The 15,339-nt window shown below is 38.6% G+C and overlaps 1 pseudogene; it reads right to left on the bottom strand.

Moving 5' to 3' along the window:
- The window catches only part of LOC127214808 (glyceraldehyde-3-phosphate dehydrogenase-like), a 982,025-nt pseudogene that overhangs the window by 94,714 nt on the left and 871,972 nt on the right, over positions 1-15,339 (bottom strand).

Genomic DNA, 15,339 nt, shown 5'->3' with positions numbered 1-15,339 from the left:
CCAAGAGAATACTGGGGAACACGAGGAACATGGAAGTGGGGAAAAGGCAGTATTTTATTTGCTGTTTTTTACTAGAGAGAGAGAGAGAGAGAGAGAGAGAGAGAGAGAGAGAGAGAGAGAGAGAGAGAGAGAGAAGACATGCTATTAAATGGGTGTAGAGGATGCAGGAGGAGATGAGGGAGGGGAACCCATCATGAGAATATATTGTAGGAAAGGAATTTCTGCTAAAGAGTAGAGAATTATGGAGTTTGAGAGTAGACAAGTGTTTTAGTCAGCACAGTCTATATGTGATGTCCTAATAAGTTCCATGAGAAGTTGGGCTGCTTAGTGCTGGCTGCTCATCGATACACTGTTCCCTTAGCATTTCCATAACTTTTGGAGTTTTGCTACCTTGAGTCTTGTTAGTATAGATATTTCACCTTTACCAGAGTAATGAAATTGTCTCTGAATATGTCTGTAATGTAGAGTTTCCCTCCCCACATTTGTACATACAGGTGTCAGATCTCTGTATAATGTTTTGTTAAAACATGCTCATACTTCTGTTTGTCTATTTTCTATTCATGTATTATACCTTTTCTTGGCATATTATATGGAATATGGGTGCAATTTTTATATTTAACGACCTTAAATAGATCAAGGAAATTATTATGATATTTTTAAAGGAGAAGACAGCTATATTCTGTGAAATAATTTTATTTGTTTAAAGTTGTGTTTATAATTCTTACCACAACCCTGTGATATTACCACACAGAGGAAAAAGTCAAGAGACCTAGATTCTAATCTGAAAATTAGAAAATTGTAAATTAACTGCACATTAACTTCTACTCTTGAACAAATTGAAAATCATCCCCTCAATTTCTTTATCTACAAAGTATAGAAAAATGGCTTCTCAAACCTACTCACAAAATTGCTGTTGGAAATTAATTAATCAACAAGTTCAAGAAGTGTATTAACTCCTGTATGCTAGGCAATTGACATAAAACACAGTGGGTGGGCAAATCCTCTTCTATTGCCAGGTGGCTTACAATAAAAGCATAGCAAGCAAAGAAAATATCAGGTAACATGGTAGTAAGTACTAAACAGAGGAAAAGAACAATAGAAAATTGTCATAGGGAATGGTCTAGGAAGGAGGTATATAGGCTTTCAAATGCGTTCGACATGGGAATGACTAGAGATCATTATGCATTGATTACAGGAGAAAAGAATACCAGGCAGGAGGAAGACCAAGCCAAACTATCCATGTCAGGAATGTTCAGTAATCAGAACAGGTGCCACAGTGTTTGGTGTGGAATAAAAGTGGAAGGAGTGACAGAAAGTGATCTCAGAGTGCTGGTATGGGCTACTATAAGGAGATACATGGTTTTGAGGCTTGATGTTTGATAAAATTGTTCCTGGGGAGATGTAACACATATCAGAATACTCATCCCAGATAGGGAGCCCAAGGCACACCATGATACCACCAAAGTTCTTGGTGAATCATGAATTCTATTAGGGTTACTTGAATGAACATGGGTGAGGGGTACTTATGGCATCAGAAATAACTAAAAGACAGTTGCATTTCCAAACCAAGCATGGGTGGCAGTTATATAAAAGCTGAGAATCTCAAGCAAGTACACTACATAGCCTGATAGCAAGTCAACAGATTGGAGAGTGTACTTTTTGCGTGCCTCGTTTGGTCCAAAGCTCCTCCAGGTAGCTCAGTTGGCTTCAGAATCTTCTTTGTGCGTGCGCACACGTAACAAAGATTCTTTCTGTCTGATGATTCCAAACATTTATTGTTTCCTGTGACAGCAAGCACTTAGTCAATCTGGTCAAGCATGGGACTTCTTGAAGTTATTTGAGTGGCTTACCTTCCTGCTTAAAGAGCTTCCCCACAGGAATGTTTCAATCTAGGAGGAAACTTACACAACCAAGATTCCATCAGGATATTTTCTATTGTTTAGGATGAAACAAGGGCTATTGTAGAGTTTTGATCATAGAACTCATGTGACCTAATTAATTTTCAGTATGGTCATTCTGGCTCCAACTAACCACATGAATGCAGGAATTGCAAGAAGAGACCAGTTAGAAGATCAGTGATGATATTCTTTAGAAAATAACCAAGCAGTTCTGAGGAGTGGTCATATTCCAGATTTTTCTGCCCAGGCAGACTCATCAGGTAATGATGAGGTTGCTCATAGTGGGAGGTTGACACCACTCACCTGGAGTGAGTGAATAGGAAGATACAGTTGCTTCTTCTTATCTGCCCTCTTCTACAATTCCCATGACTAATCAGAACAGGGATCTATACATGTCTTCTCATAACTAGTATTCTTCCTGACCACCATCCCTTCAATGAGTGAAATTTGTATTTTTATAAGGTTAGTCTCAGAAGTTTAAATGTGCAGAAATAGTTTCTTGTTTAGTTTAAGGGGTGTTTTATAGCTTTATAGGGTCAAGGAACTGCGAAAATCCACAAAAATCTACATACATACACACACATAAACACACATACCATACAAATGCACACACAGACAGATACTTAAGTACACATAATTTATTTATCTTTGCTTAAGAATGTGTTCCCCTTTATTTGACTTGAGATATCTTTGACTCATTTATCTTATGCTTAAACCTCACAGAACATGTAAATTAGAGAAATACTCTTAGCTTTTGAGCATTACCTCAAGAATATACTCTTAGTCCCCTATTGACTGTAGTCACACTAACTTTTACATTTTGTGTGTGTGTGGGGGGGGGAGGGTAACATTTCTTCAAAAGTCCTACAGATGAATCCTATAAGATTAATTCTGAGTTAAATTATTAATGGTCTATCAAAAATGTCATCCTCCTGTAATCCCAGATTCAGGTCTATGTTCTTTCAATGGTCTCCAGTTCCTCCAGATATACTTTATGATCTCTGTGAGTTCTAGAAAACCTGCTTATGTCAGTGGTTTCTGTTCATTAACAGTGCCCAGTGCAAGAGCTGTTTGTCCTAGCAGTTCCCAATGATTACTACCTGCTGTGGTAGGCTTCTATGAAACCCCAACAACACACAGTGATTATGGCCTTTATGCATTTCTTAGTACATACTTCCTTGGAGTAATGCTAACATTTAAAGTTGTACGCTTTTTTTTTTCAAAATGTATTTCCTCAATAGCCTAGATTAACTCTTGCTTTTTTTGTGTCATCCATGGCATCCCCACAATCCTCAGGCAAGATATGTGTTCATAGCCTTTTGCAGAATAGTTATTGGTAATTTTGAAACATATATGCTATCATGTATGAGTAGCACATGATGTTTTCTACTTCTAGTATTTTCTAATTTTGTTCTAATTATGATCCATGGTCTTTCATTCTGTATGCTGGTATGTTTGCATGTGTTTCTGCAGGTGTATTTATTCTCACAGATTTCTGGCAACATCATAGAATTAGGCCTCAGTCCTTGATATCATGAGAAGTAAAAGAAAATGGAAATTAGGAAGAACACACTTTGGGGGAAAGGAAATAACGATAGGCTTGATCTTTATGGAAAGGGCAGCCTGTAAGTCTGAGTACACTTCCTGTGATGCTCAGCACGTGTAGGTTTGCTTCCTACCAGGTATTGCTTGCAAGATGGAGTCCAAGAGTTATCCTGACATGCCTGGCAACCTACCTACTCAAAATAGGACTAAGATTTAGAAACAGGACATAGCTTCCCAGGGCAAAATCTGCAGGTGTTATGGAATCAAGGCAGTCTGCTGCACTGAACACTGGAATGCCAGAGAAAACCTCTAGTTGCACATGGACATGGCCCAATGGTTGAATGGGAGATTGGCTGTGTTAGTTTAGCTCACTATATAGTCTTCACAGAAGCCTAAGACCTAGGGGCCTCTGCTCTTTAATTTGAAGAAGCAAATACCTGTTTGGAAACTTTAAAAATGCAATCCTGTCTGTCTGACTGGATATCTGACATTGATTTACACACACACACACACACACACACACACACACACACTGTTTAACATCCGGCACTGTTGGGTCATGAGGAAATGTTTCTGCTCTTTCTGTATATCTGGTCACTTGAGCTCCAAATCTCTGCTGTAGTGACTATTACCCAAAAAGGAGACTTTTGTTAAAAATACCACTAATAACAAGGACAGAAGGGTAGGAGTGACAGGTGAGCTAGCTGGCTGGGAAGCCATTCCTCAATCCACTCATGTCCCTATGTCCAAGCAAATGATAGTTCATTGAAAGTGTGACCAGCTAGAATGAAAATAACTGTGATATGACTAACAAGCTTTTATGTTTGCTAAGGGACAGACACTTGAAGAAAAAGTTTTCTTTGTTCAATACATTTGCAATCAACATGTCTGAAGGGGACAAAGTAATTAGATCACTACACCCAAGATAAATGGTAAATGGGCGTTTATTGGGGGAATCACTTACACAGAAAAATACAAAGAACCATTGGAGCACTTCCCTGCTCTCCCTACAAGTTCTACTGACCCTCCAGAAAGAGAGCACGAAGGAAAGCCATGTCTCAAGCTCCTCTGCTTCCATCTGCCTGAGGCCACGCCCAAGGCACCTGACATGAGTCAATGTACCTGTGGTGTTGAGGCATTGCAAGAGCTGTAGCTGGTAAGTTGTACAGCTCAGATTCCTACCAGCAAAGGGAATTCTCTGGTGGTTCAGTGAGGACACCACTAGGGGTCACTAGAAAAAAATGTCGAAGGTTTTTGGAGCCAGTAAAGACAACTCGAGCTTGGATAGAGCTAAATTGCTGCCTAGCGCGAAAAGATGTTAAAGCAGTGATCTCTCAGCCGCCAGTCCTTAGCCAAGGACAGAATTCCTGAAGTAGATTGTCCTCCATCCCTTTAGAAGTTCAGTTCTTGGGCCATGTCCCTGGATGTTGTAACTCAGAGGTACTGTTGATCTCAAGAGTTGAAGAGGTGTTTCTGAGAAGCAGTTAAACTTGGGCATCTCTGAGAATAGAGCTTGTCCACTATCTTCCTGGACCTGGCTCAGCCATACATACCATTTTTATTCTTGTTTTTCCGCTGAGAAGCTAAGCTGTGAGGTTGCCAGGAGTTCAGATTGCCTCCTTTTGCCTTGGCTAGTTCTCAGACCTGTGAACTGCAGAAGGCAGGCATTCTGGGGCTTCTAAGGGGCCTAAACACCAAGCAGTAGAGCAGGAGCTGAGGCTGCCACAGGCAGCAAGATTCCTGGCTGACCACTGGATGGCAATGCTGTCCTTCCTTTCTTACAGTATTCCTGCTCAGTAGTCACGGTTTTTGTTGAGAGCGCCACTGCAGCCTCTGCCAGTGCCTCCTTACAACAATGAAAAACAGTGAGTGGAGCCTACCAAGTGCTTTGGCCAGCAGGGAAGGCATTTTGGAGCCAGGTAGGCCCTATGTGGATGTGCAGGACAGCACATCTAAGGTGAAATAAATGCTTCTGGTTTTTATAAAAATCATCTTGTTGGTTCTTCCTGGGATATGTTTATAGGCCATGTTTTGAGTACTGGGGAATGAGACCACTGAAGACAAGTTCAGGAGAGGTGAGCAAATAAGAATTTTTAGCAGGGAGTGTTTCCGAGCCTGAAAAACTGATGAAGGAGAAAGTGGAATGCTTTTATCTGATTTTGGAGGCAATTTGTATTCAGTGGAAAGAGTCATTTGTTTGTTTGCTTTTTATTTACTGCCCTCTGGTGGAAACACATTTTGAATTTAATTTTTAAAAAGATGCCCCAAATAGAAAAGAACAAAGAATCCTGTCACACTTCAAAGACTCGGTCCTAGGAAGTCAATACAAGTTTTGTATTTGGAAAGTGCCTGGGGTCAGGGCTGCTGCCTTACTCAGGCAAATGTTAAGCAGAATTTTACACCATTCATGTGAGCAGAAGTGACAGAAAAGCTTGAGGAGGAAACTCATATTTTGGGATCTGCATGTTAGAATCATGATTTCTGCTCTCTTCAGGGGTTTTAAATTTTTGTTTATTTACATGATGGAATCAAAGTAGTGTTTTATATTCTTAAACATATTATATTCTCACTATTTTCATCCTTCTCACATTTTCCTAAATTTTCACCCATTTTTTGAAGTTCAACACACTCAGGATCGGCAGCTGCTCTTTTGGAAGTAAGCACAGCTCTGCCTTGATGCTGCCTGTTAACAGGCCGTTTCTGGTTAGAGTCTTGCTAGTACCAGGGGGATGGACAAACTCCAATCCTGGAAATGAACCCCAGGTTCACCATAAAGATGTTTGGCTGAGTCTTGAATTCAGAAGGAATTTCAGTTCTGGGGATGGTAGAGTGTGTTTGGGAGGAGAGAGCTGGATAGCACCCAGGTCTGCTTTCCATTATGTAGTTACATTTAGATTCCCTTTGCTTCATGCTATCAGTCCCAGCAGCAAACAAAGAAAATATATAACCAACTGAGGACATATTTAATTCTTCTCATTTTTTAATTCCTTAAAAATTAAATTTCTTTGCCTTTCCTTTCTTTCCTATCATGTATATTGGTTTATTTATTTAATAATGGGTGGAGATATTATTTGTCCATTAGAAAATATACATATATATCCTGTAAAAGCCAATCTAACTACCTAGTTCAAAATGTAATGCACACTCCTGTGCAATACCCATACATCAGATTTTAAAACAAGTCATTCTTATTGGAATCAGAGGATTCCAAAGGAGACTTTGTCTGTTTCTATATCTATTTCCTTGTGAAGTCTCAGCACCTTGAAGGGAGACTGGTTTCATGTGTCTCTTTAATGGTATAAGCTTTCCTCAAGTTCAGGGAGGGTCACTTGGTTTTGCCTCTGTGAGTGCTGCCAGTACATTTGTCTTTGTAGCTACCATAAATTCTAGAATATTTGTCTGACTATAGGATACGACCCCCAAATATCATTCATTTGAAGTGTTGGAAACTAAAATATCAATGGAAAGAAAGGCTTTTGAGGGTCACCTTCCTTCATTCATATATACTCTGAGGAATCCTGGTGTAAAATAACGAGTAAAAGCTTCTGAACTCTTACAATGCTTCTAGTTAATTGTGGCCTCCATTCTGCAGCTGAGTGCACTGGAAGAGGGTTTATTCGTGTGGTTCATGAAGACATGAATACAAAGAGTAAATATACTCATACAAATGACAGCTGGTTCTTTGCTATCCATGTGATATCTAGCTCTAGTCCTCCAGTTTTTAGGGTTCACCACTTTGGACAACGAATACACTGAAAGTGCATCTGAGACTCATTCCCATTAAGTGACTTTGGGAAGCATCAATTCACATCGGGTTTGTTTGAGCCTGACCCACATGCCATCTTCTATGAAGCAAGCTATATAGGAAGTGGTGTTGGACTGGGTTCAGGGTGGGCTTTATTTTGTAAAACTGTTAAGGGGATGTGAATCCTTTCACATGGCATGAACTCTCTCATTAGACTCCCCATTAAGAACCATGAGTGTGAAGTACCAAAACTTGTTATTCTTTTCATTTCTGCTATACTTACAAGACCCCTGCTGTTCACATGATTTTTATTCAAGTGTGATTTAGTGAAATTGTGTAAACTTACATTTGACTAAATTACAATCTCATTTTGGCCTCACCTTCTAGTCACTTCAGTTGGCGTATTAGATGTTTTCTCAATTTGCTAGCACAAGTGTAAGAAGTTTCTGGGTGTGTTATGGATGTCTGACCACAGAAGCATGGCATGAAGTATTGATAGCTTCCATCAGACAGCTATATTTCAGAGCTCTGAGGAGACAAACCATGGTTTTCCCTGTGTGCACAATGGAATTATCATACTAAATATCCTCTCATGTTTTATTATAAGGCAATGGCTCCTTTAAAAAATAAAAAAGAGCAGCCTGCACTGAGAGCAGGTTAATCCCACTATGTTCTGGGAATCCGACAGAATCATTAATAAGGAAACCAGTTGTCTGTAGGTTTAAATTAATCAGCAAGCAGCCAGCAGCCGGAAACCTGAGGGGAGGAGAGAATGTTTCCCCTTGAAAAGAGAAAATATAATTTCCTCTCATTGAAAACAACACACACACACACACACACAGTGAGAGAGAGAGAGAGAGAGAGAGAGAGACATATTAATGGAGAAACAGGTGCATAATGTATATTCTGGCCATAATCTTTTCTCCCTTAGGGTTTGTGTAGCTGTGCAAATGAAAAAGTTAAAATATCTGAGAGATTGGGTATGTTGATAGGAGAATACTTTCAAATGTGGAGGATCAGGAGATGATGGAGGCTTCCTTTAGCCTTAGTGGGGAGACCTATTTGGACTTCAATCTGAGAATGGGAGCACATTTAAAATTTCAGATCAAGTGATGTTGGGGAGGAGAGCATGTAGCAGGATGCAGAGAAGCTGAGGGTGTCTTGTAATCAATATAATCCATCATGGGTCTCCTCAGAGCTGGACAAGAGTTCAATTTCTATCCCTGATAAACACCAATGGCAACTAGGAACAACGGACAACTGTGGAGTGTTAAACACTGGACAGTGTGAAAACACACATTTTTGTGCAACATCTATATATGAGTCAAAAGCTATTCAAGATAAAATAGAAATTTGCCTCTTTTGAACCAAGTATAGTTCCCTGCAGATTTATGAGACAAACATGTCTTAGTTACTTATCTATTGCTATGAAGAAATACTATAACCAAGGAAACTTATTAAGGAAAGCTTTTAACTGGGGGCATGCTAATAGTTTCAGAGGATGAGTTTGTGAACACTATGGTGGGGAGCATGACAGGAAGCAGGCTGCCATGGTAGGTGCTGGAGCAGAAACTGAGAGCATATATCTGATCGACAGGAGGCACAGAGAGCTAGCTGAGCTTTGAAACTTCAAAGCCCACTCCTGTGACACAACTTCGATAACCTAGCCACATGACCTTTAACAAGGCCACACCTCATAATTCTTACCAGTCAGTTCCATTTAAACCTATAAACCTTTGTGGGCAATTCTAATTCAAACCACAACGTAGTTGGCATTTTCTTTGGACTACCAACCAGCTCCTGAATAAAGACATAGAGACTTATTAATTATGAATGCTCAGCCTTGCTGAAATTTGTCTCACTTGCTCTTTTAAATTAATCTGTTTCTATTCATCTATGTTTTGCCTTGGGGCTTTCTACCTGTCTTTCATTCTGTATGTCCTACTTTTCTGCTTCCTCTTTGTCTGGACCCTGGCATCTCATTTTTCTTTCTTCTCCTGTGCTTAAATTCCTCCTCCTACTTATTCTCCCTGAACAGAATTTCCACCTATACCTCCTCCCTCACTATTGGCCACTCAGGTTTTTACTAGACCAGTAAGGTCCTATTCTAGACCAATAAGCAACACATCTTAACATAACTAAACAAATGCAACACATCTTTGCATAGTTAAACAAATATTCTGCAATGCCAAACATACCGGTTTATTTCTTTACATAATAAACCTTAGTTTTGTTTAATATTAATGCTTCCTTGTTAAGGTTAGTTGTTTTTTTTTGTTTGTTTGTTTGTTTTATTTTGGAAGACAGAGTGCAGCTGAGGGCATATGGTAAGCAATGGATATAATTCCTTGATGCTTAAGGGTGAGTTTGATCTGTGGCATCACAGAACCTATGAAACCTTGACTGATATACCAGAGGATCCACATTGTATACCCATCTCTGCCTTTTGTAGAAAGTATACTTTGGACAAATCACCTATCTTCCTATACCCCTTTCTTGTGAATAGCCCAGATGAGAAAAAAATAATGTTTAATAAGTCACAGGGTTCTTGAAATAACCAAATGAAATGAAATCAGTTAACTAGCTAAGAAAATTAGAACCAGTATAAAAATATAACATTGTATGTTATTCGCAAACATGTATTTTTTTTGTTTGTTTTTCAATGGATGCATGGCTCTAGCTTCTTGTACATGGAATCAGAGAACTTGCTTCTCTTCACATATTAAATGAAAAATCTGGGTCATGTTAGCCTCTCACTAAGCAACGGCTGTGAGACTGAAGGTGTACTTGTGGTACTTATCTGATGCCCCCCAGTGCACCACCTTTGGCTTTTGGACCTAAGAGAAGACATTGGTACCTGTGGCTCAACAGAGATAGTCACTTTTGTCTAACTGAATTGGTCACACAACCATTTAAAAGACTCTTTTGCTAAACTGGAAAAAATGGAAATGGTTGGACGAGATACTTCATCATTTTCTTTCAAAGGTTTGTAGTTGTGTAAAATTGTCTTTGTAATTGCTGTTACATCACTTTAGAATCAGCAGTAGCAGTAGCATGTATGCAATGAGCCTGAGAGATAATGTCAGCTTGGCTAGCTTTGAAACTTACAAAGTAGAAAGGTAGAAAGCATGACAAGCTTTCATGCAGGAGAAGCAAACTATTGCACTTTGTTATGGATCAGCACCACAGAAAGAAGGGACCTGGTAATTAGCGTGTCTCCAATACTGAGAAATTAAAGGAAGTTTGTTGTTTACAATGTGGGAGTTCCTTCCCTGGGTACTTCCATGGGTTATTCTCTCATTGACTGCATGAGGCCATGCTCCTAGCATTCTAAATTTTAACCTAGCAAGCTTTCTAGTACACTTCAAAAATATGTATTTCAATTAAATTTGAACATTTTTGAAAACTGGAAAAATCTGCTGATGATCAATTTCCCAAGTTAATGACAAATTTGTGACAGGTGGAAGGATTGAGGAGAAATATTTCCAAATGAATATTTAAATCAGCCCCTATGTAAACTATGTAAGGTAACCCACAGAAATATTCTTAATTAAAAGACAAAGCTGAGAGGCTCAGAAAAGTAAAATCATACAAGGAAAGCCTTTTTGCTCTCTCTATGTATATATAACATATTAATGCCTATAATATACATTTTGTATAATTAAATAGTATATACTCCTACATGCCTGCATAATTATATATGTATATATTTATATGGAAATAGATGCATTTTATATATATACATAGATACAAATATCTATATGTTTATGCCATTATATAAAGATGTCTCTGAATGTAGGTATCTAAATATAGATAGATAGATAGATGCAAATAGGGTTGAAATAATGACAAACCAGCCAGGTGTTGAAATACTTTCATATATATGAAGAACAGGTAAAATAAAACCACTAATTTTAATGGTAATTTTAACCCAAAATTAACCCCAAATTTTGTGACCCCTGACCCTCTTGGTCAATTCCATGCCACTTCATATGTGGAGCAGAATTCACTATCGTGGTTATCTCACTACTTAAATTACTTAGTGCTGACTTCCAATATGATCCAATCTTCCAGAATCCTTCAGGACATTTCCAGCTTCCAGACAGGATTCTTTTTTCCATCAAGAGTAGATTTACTTGCATACGATGTGCCTCATGGCTTACTGTGGATTATACATCATCATAGTGTCAGTGACTGCTTCTGGCTCCCTAATTCCACAGTTTCCACAGGCCAATGTAGACAAAATGGCAAGTCTGACACTAATATTTTTTGATAAACAGTTTGACATTGTGTTAATCTGAACCACAAAGAGCATAAATACTGTAAACATGTAAGGCATATTTTATATCTTCTTTAATATTTGTGTTTGATATCATATAACCTAATGTAATATATCAAGTATATTCAATACAGTTTTAATTCTGGAAGCTGTTAAACCCCTAGGTTAAAATAATAAAAATGCTGTTAGGAGATGAAATGTTCTTGTTTATTAATATTGTGCTCTTATCTTGTTCCTCCAGTCCAACACAACCTATGCGACTGACACATAGTTATTTTAAATTGCTTCTTAGTGGCTCCTGCTCCAAGGCTTGCAATATCTATTAAGAATCTTAATGAGAGGGATTATAAACCTTCTTGGCAAAGATAAACAATATAAATGTTTTGATGAGAAAGGATAAAGTGAAATGAAATTTGAAGCGGGCCTGACAGCAATCACCAGACTGGATATTTTTTTTTCCACTAGAAAACAGCATTACACCATTTCAGTGTGGAGCATGGCAGCCTGGCATTAGAGCATTGTTTTGTTTTGTTCTTTGTTTTACAAAAATAGACACAAGTTACATTGGGTGATAGATTATTGACAAACTATCCTTTTATGGCAAATATTACTTGCTTGGAAGCATTTGCTATTTCTCATCATATCCCACTTTATTATTTTCTTCTACTGTTCAAATAAAGACAAATGTAATAAAATAAAAATAGCAATCTAGGTACTTTCTGTGTATATAGTACTGAATGTCACAAGTTTTTGCATGATTGGAATTTTTACTTCTGTCTGAATTCTGTTGTGCAAATGGCTTTGGGGTGTCATATGATTGATGTATGTCGGAAGATCCAATATGCTATTTTTTATTATTTATCATTAATAATGGATTTGATAATCCTCTTATTTCTCTTCTCCTTCATTGCTTTATGCCTTCTTGATTTCTACTGTCTTAACTCCTTTAGCCTTAAATACACACATGATACCCTAGCTAAACCAGAATCATAATTTTTTTTGTGCATTTGATTCAAACTAAGATACTTAAGTTGTACCTCAGATATAAATTAAGATATGCATAGATAATACAAGGGAAAATATTAACACATAATTTTTGTAAAATAACCAATATTTATACTCCAAATCTATGGTATGTATCAACTAAAATTATAAATCCCGAGCTACAGCACAAACAGTCACTTGTGAGTTATCTCTCTTGGGAGAGCACTAAAGAGGTATTTACAAATTTCGTTCAGATGCTTAGCTTGAATCTCTGAAGAAGGGAAGAATTGTTTTCATTTGATTTGGAAAGTCTGCCCATATGATTGCTCATCATGATGACCCTTTTCCAGAGCCTATTGCATGTCACAAAACAATGGCATTTCTGGTTTTGAAATATTAATCACTAACTGAACCAAACAAACAACATCACTCTTTACCATTTTTCTACTTGCTGTGGAATTGAGTGGTTTGTTTCTTTTGGTTTAAAACAAACAAATAATGATAGAAAAGTGAAATATCTAACTTTTATACCATCAATATAAGTAACCAGTATGTTAGTATAAAAGCTTTCTAGTATTTCATTGTGACTGTGAAATCACTTATGGACATTCAGTGTAGCGTCCAGATTTTTTTCTTTTTCTTTTTTTTTTTAATTTATTTTATATAACAAAGTCCAATTAAATGAAAACAAACATTTATACACAATATTTGGGAATTTGGGCATTGTTCTTTCCAAACTACTTCCTGCTGGTAAGGGGCGCTGTCATGGGGGATTCAAAGAAGATTCAAAAATCCTGGCTGTAGACTGTAAGGCTGTTTTGTACCGCTGTTTTGAAAGTAGGATCACCTTGTACTCTGTTTCAGGCAGTCTGGTGTGATCAAACCACATTAGTCTGGAAGGAATCCACATCTTTTCATTTTCTGTGGAAACAAAAATAGAAATCATTTTCCCCAGTAACTTGTCCTTCAACTTAAATTTTGGAGTCAAAGCTTTTTTTTTTTTTTTTTATTTAATTTGTTATTTTACATGTTGATCCCAGTTCCCTCTCCCTCCCTCATTCCCTCCCTCCTTTCCTCCCTTTTACCCTCTCTGCCCTCTCACATGCACTCTAACCACCCTCCCCTCCCATTCCCCCACCCCAATTCCATATGTAGGGGAATGCCATCCAGTTGGGGTCATGTAGATCTGACAGGTCATGTGAAGTAGGGACTAGGGCTTCTCTCCTGTCTCTAGATTAAGGCAGTTATCCCTACATGGGGGATATGTTCACAGAGTCCTTTTGTGCACAAGGGATACATCCTGGCTCCACTGTCTGAGGTCTCTCAGACTGCTCAGTCCTTCTGGCTGAGACCCATATTCGAGGGGGCCTGAGTCAGTCCCATGCTGGCTTCCCAGCTATCAGTCTAGTGGCTGTTAGCTCCTTGTTCAGGTAAGCTGTCTGTATGCGTTTCTGCCGCATGGTCTTGTCCTTTCCATCTGGGTTCTAGTTCGACTCAGTGTTTATGTATGGGTGTTTGCTCCTATTTTCAACAGGCATTAGTTGAGGGCTCCATGGAGAAGTTAGTTGTTGATCTCACTCTCCGGGAAGGGCATTTATGATAGCCTTTCCACGGAAGCTCAAATTGTTAGTTGGGAGCAGACTTGTCGTTCTCTAGACCTTTCATTGTGTTCAATTTTATCTTCAAACCAATATTGGCTCCCTCTTTTATGTTATCTCTCTCTGTCTCTGTCTCTCTCTTTCCTATCTTCTGTTCCTAACCAGGCTCAATCTTCCTGATTGCACATGTTTTCCTTTCCTCCCCCTCATTTTCTCCTACTGCTCTCTCCATTCACTGCCCCCCCCCACTTCACCTGAGCTCTGGGGGGACTTGTCCCTTCCCAGTTCTGTGAGGGACTTTATATGAATCTCTTAGAATACACCTTGTATCCTAGTTCGTCTGGTGATGTGAATTATAGGCTGGCGATCCTTTGATCTAGGTCTAAAATCTATATATGAGTGAGTACATACTGTGTTCCTCTTTTTGTGACTGGGTTACCACATTCAGGATGGTTTCTTCAAGTGCCCTCCACTTGCCTGCGAATTTCAAGATACCATTAATTTTTTCTGCAGAGTAGTATTCCATTGTGTAGATGTGTCACATCTTCATTAACCATTCTTCAATTGAGGGGCATCTAGGTTGCTTCCAGGTTCTTGCTATTACAAATAGTGCTGCTATGAACATAGTTGAACAGATGTCTTTGTTGCATGGATGTGAATCCTTTGGGTATATGCCTAAGAGGGGGATTGCCAGGTCCTGTGGTAAACTAATTCCCATTTTCCTGAGGAACCGCCATACTGATCTCCAAAATGGCTGTATGAGTTTGTACTCCCACCAGCAGTGGAGGAGTGTTCCACTTTCTCCACATCCTCTCCAACATAAGTCATCACAGGTGTTTCTAATTTTAGCCATTCTGGCAGGGGTAAGATGGCATCTCAAAGTTGTTTTGATTTGCATTTCCCTGATAGCTAAGGATGTGGAGCATTTTCTTAAGTGTCTTTCAGCCTTTTTGATTTCCTCTATTGTTTTGTTGACTAGTTTCTTGAGTTCTTTGTATATTTTGGAGACCAGCCCTTTGTCGGATATAGGATTGGTGAAAATCTTTTCCTAGTCTGTGGGCTGCCGTTTGGTCTTGTCCACTGTGTCTTTTGCCTTACAGAAGCTTCTAAGTTTGAAGAGGTCCCATTTATTAATTGTTTCTTTCAGTGTCTGTGCCCCTGGAGTTATGTTCAAGAAGCAGTCTCTTATACCAATTTGTTCAAGGGTAACTCCTACTTTCTCTTCTAAGAGGTTCAATGTGGCTGCATTGATGCTGAGTTCTTTGATCCATTTGGACTTGAGTTTTGTAC

This window comes from Phodopus roborovskii, unplaced genomic scaffold (genome assembly GCF_943737965.1).
Source record: "Phodopus roborovskii unplaced genomic scaffold, PHOROB, whole genome shotgun sequence".
Lineage (NCBI taxonomy): Eukaryota > Metazoa > Chordata > Mammalia > Rodentia > Cricetidae > Phodopus > Phodopus roborovskii.
This window is presented reverse-complemented; position numbering and strand designations above follow the sequence as displayed.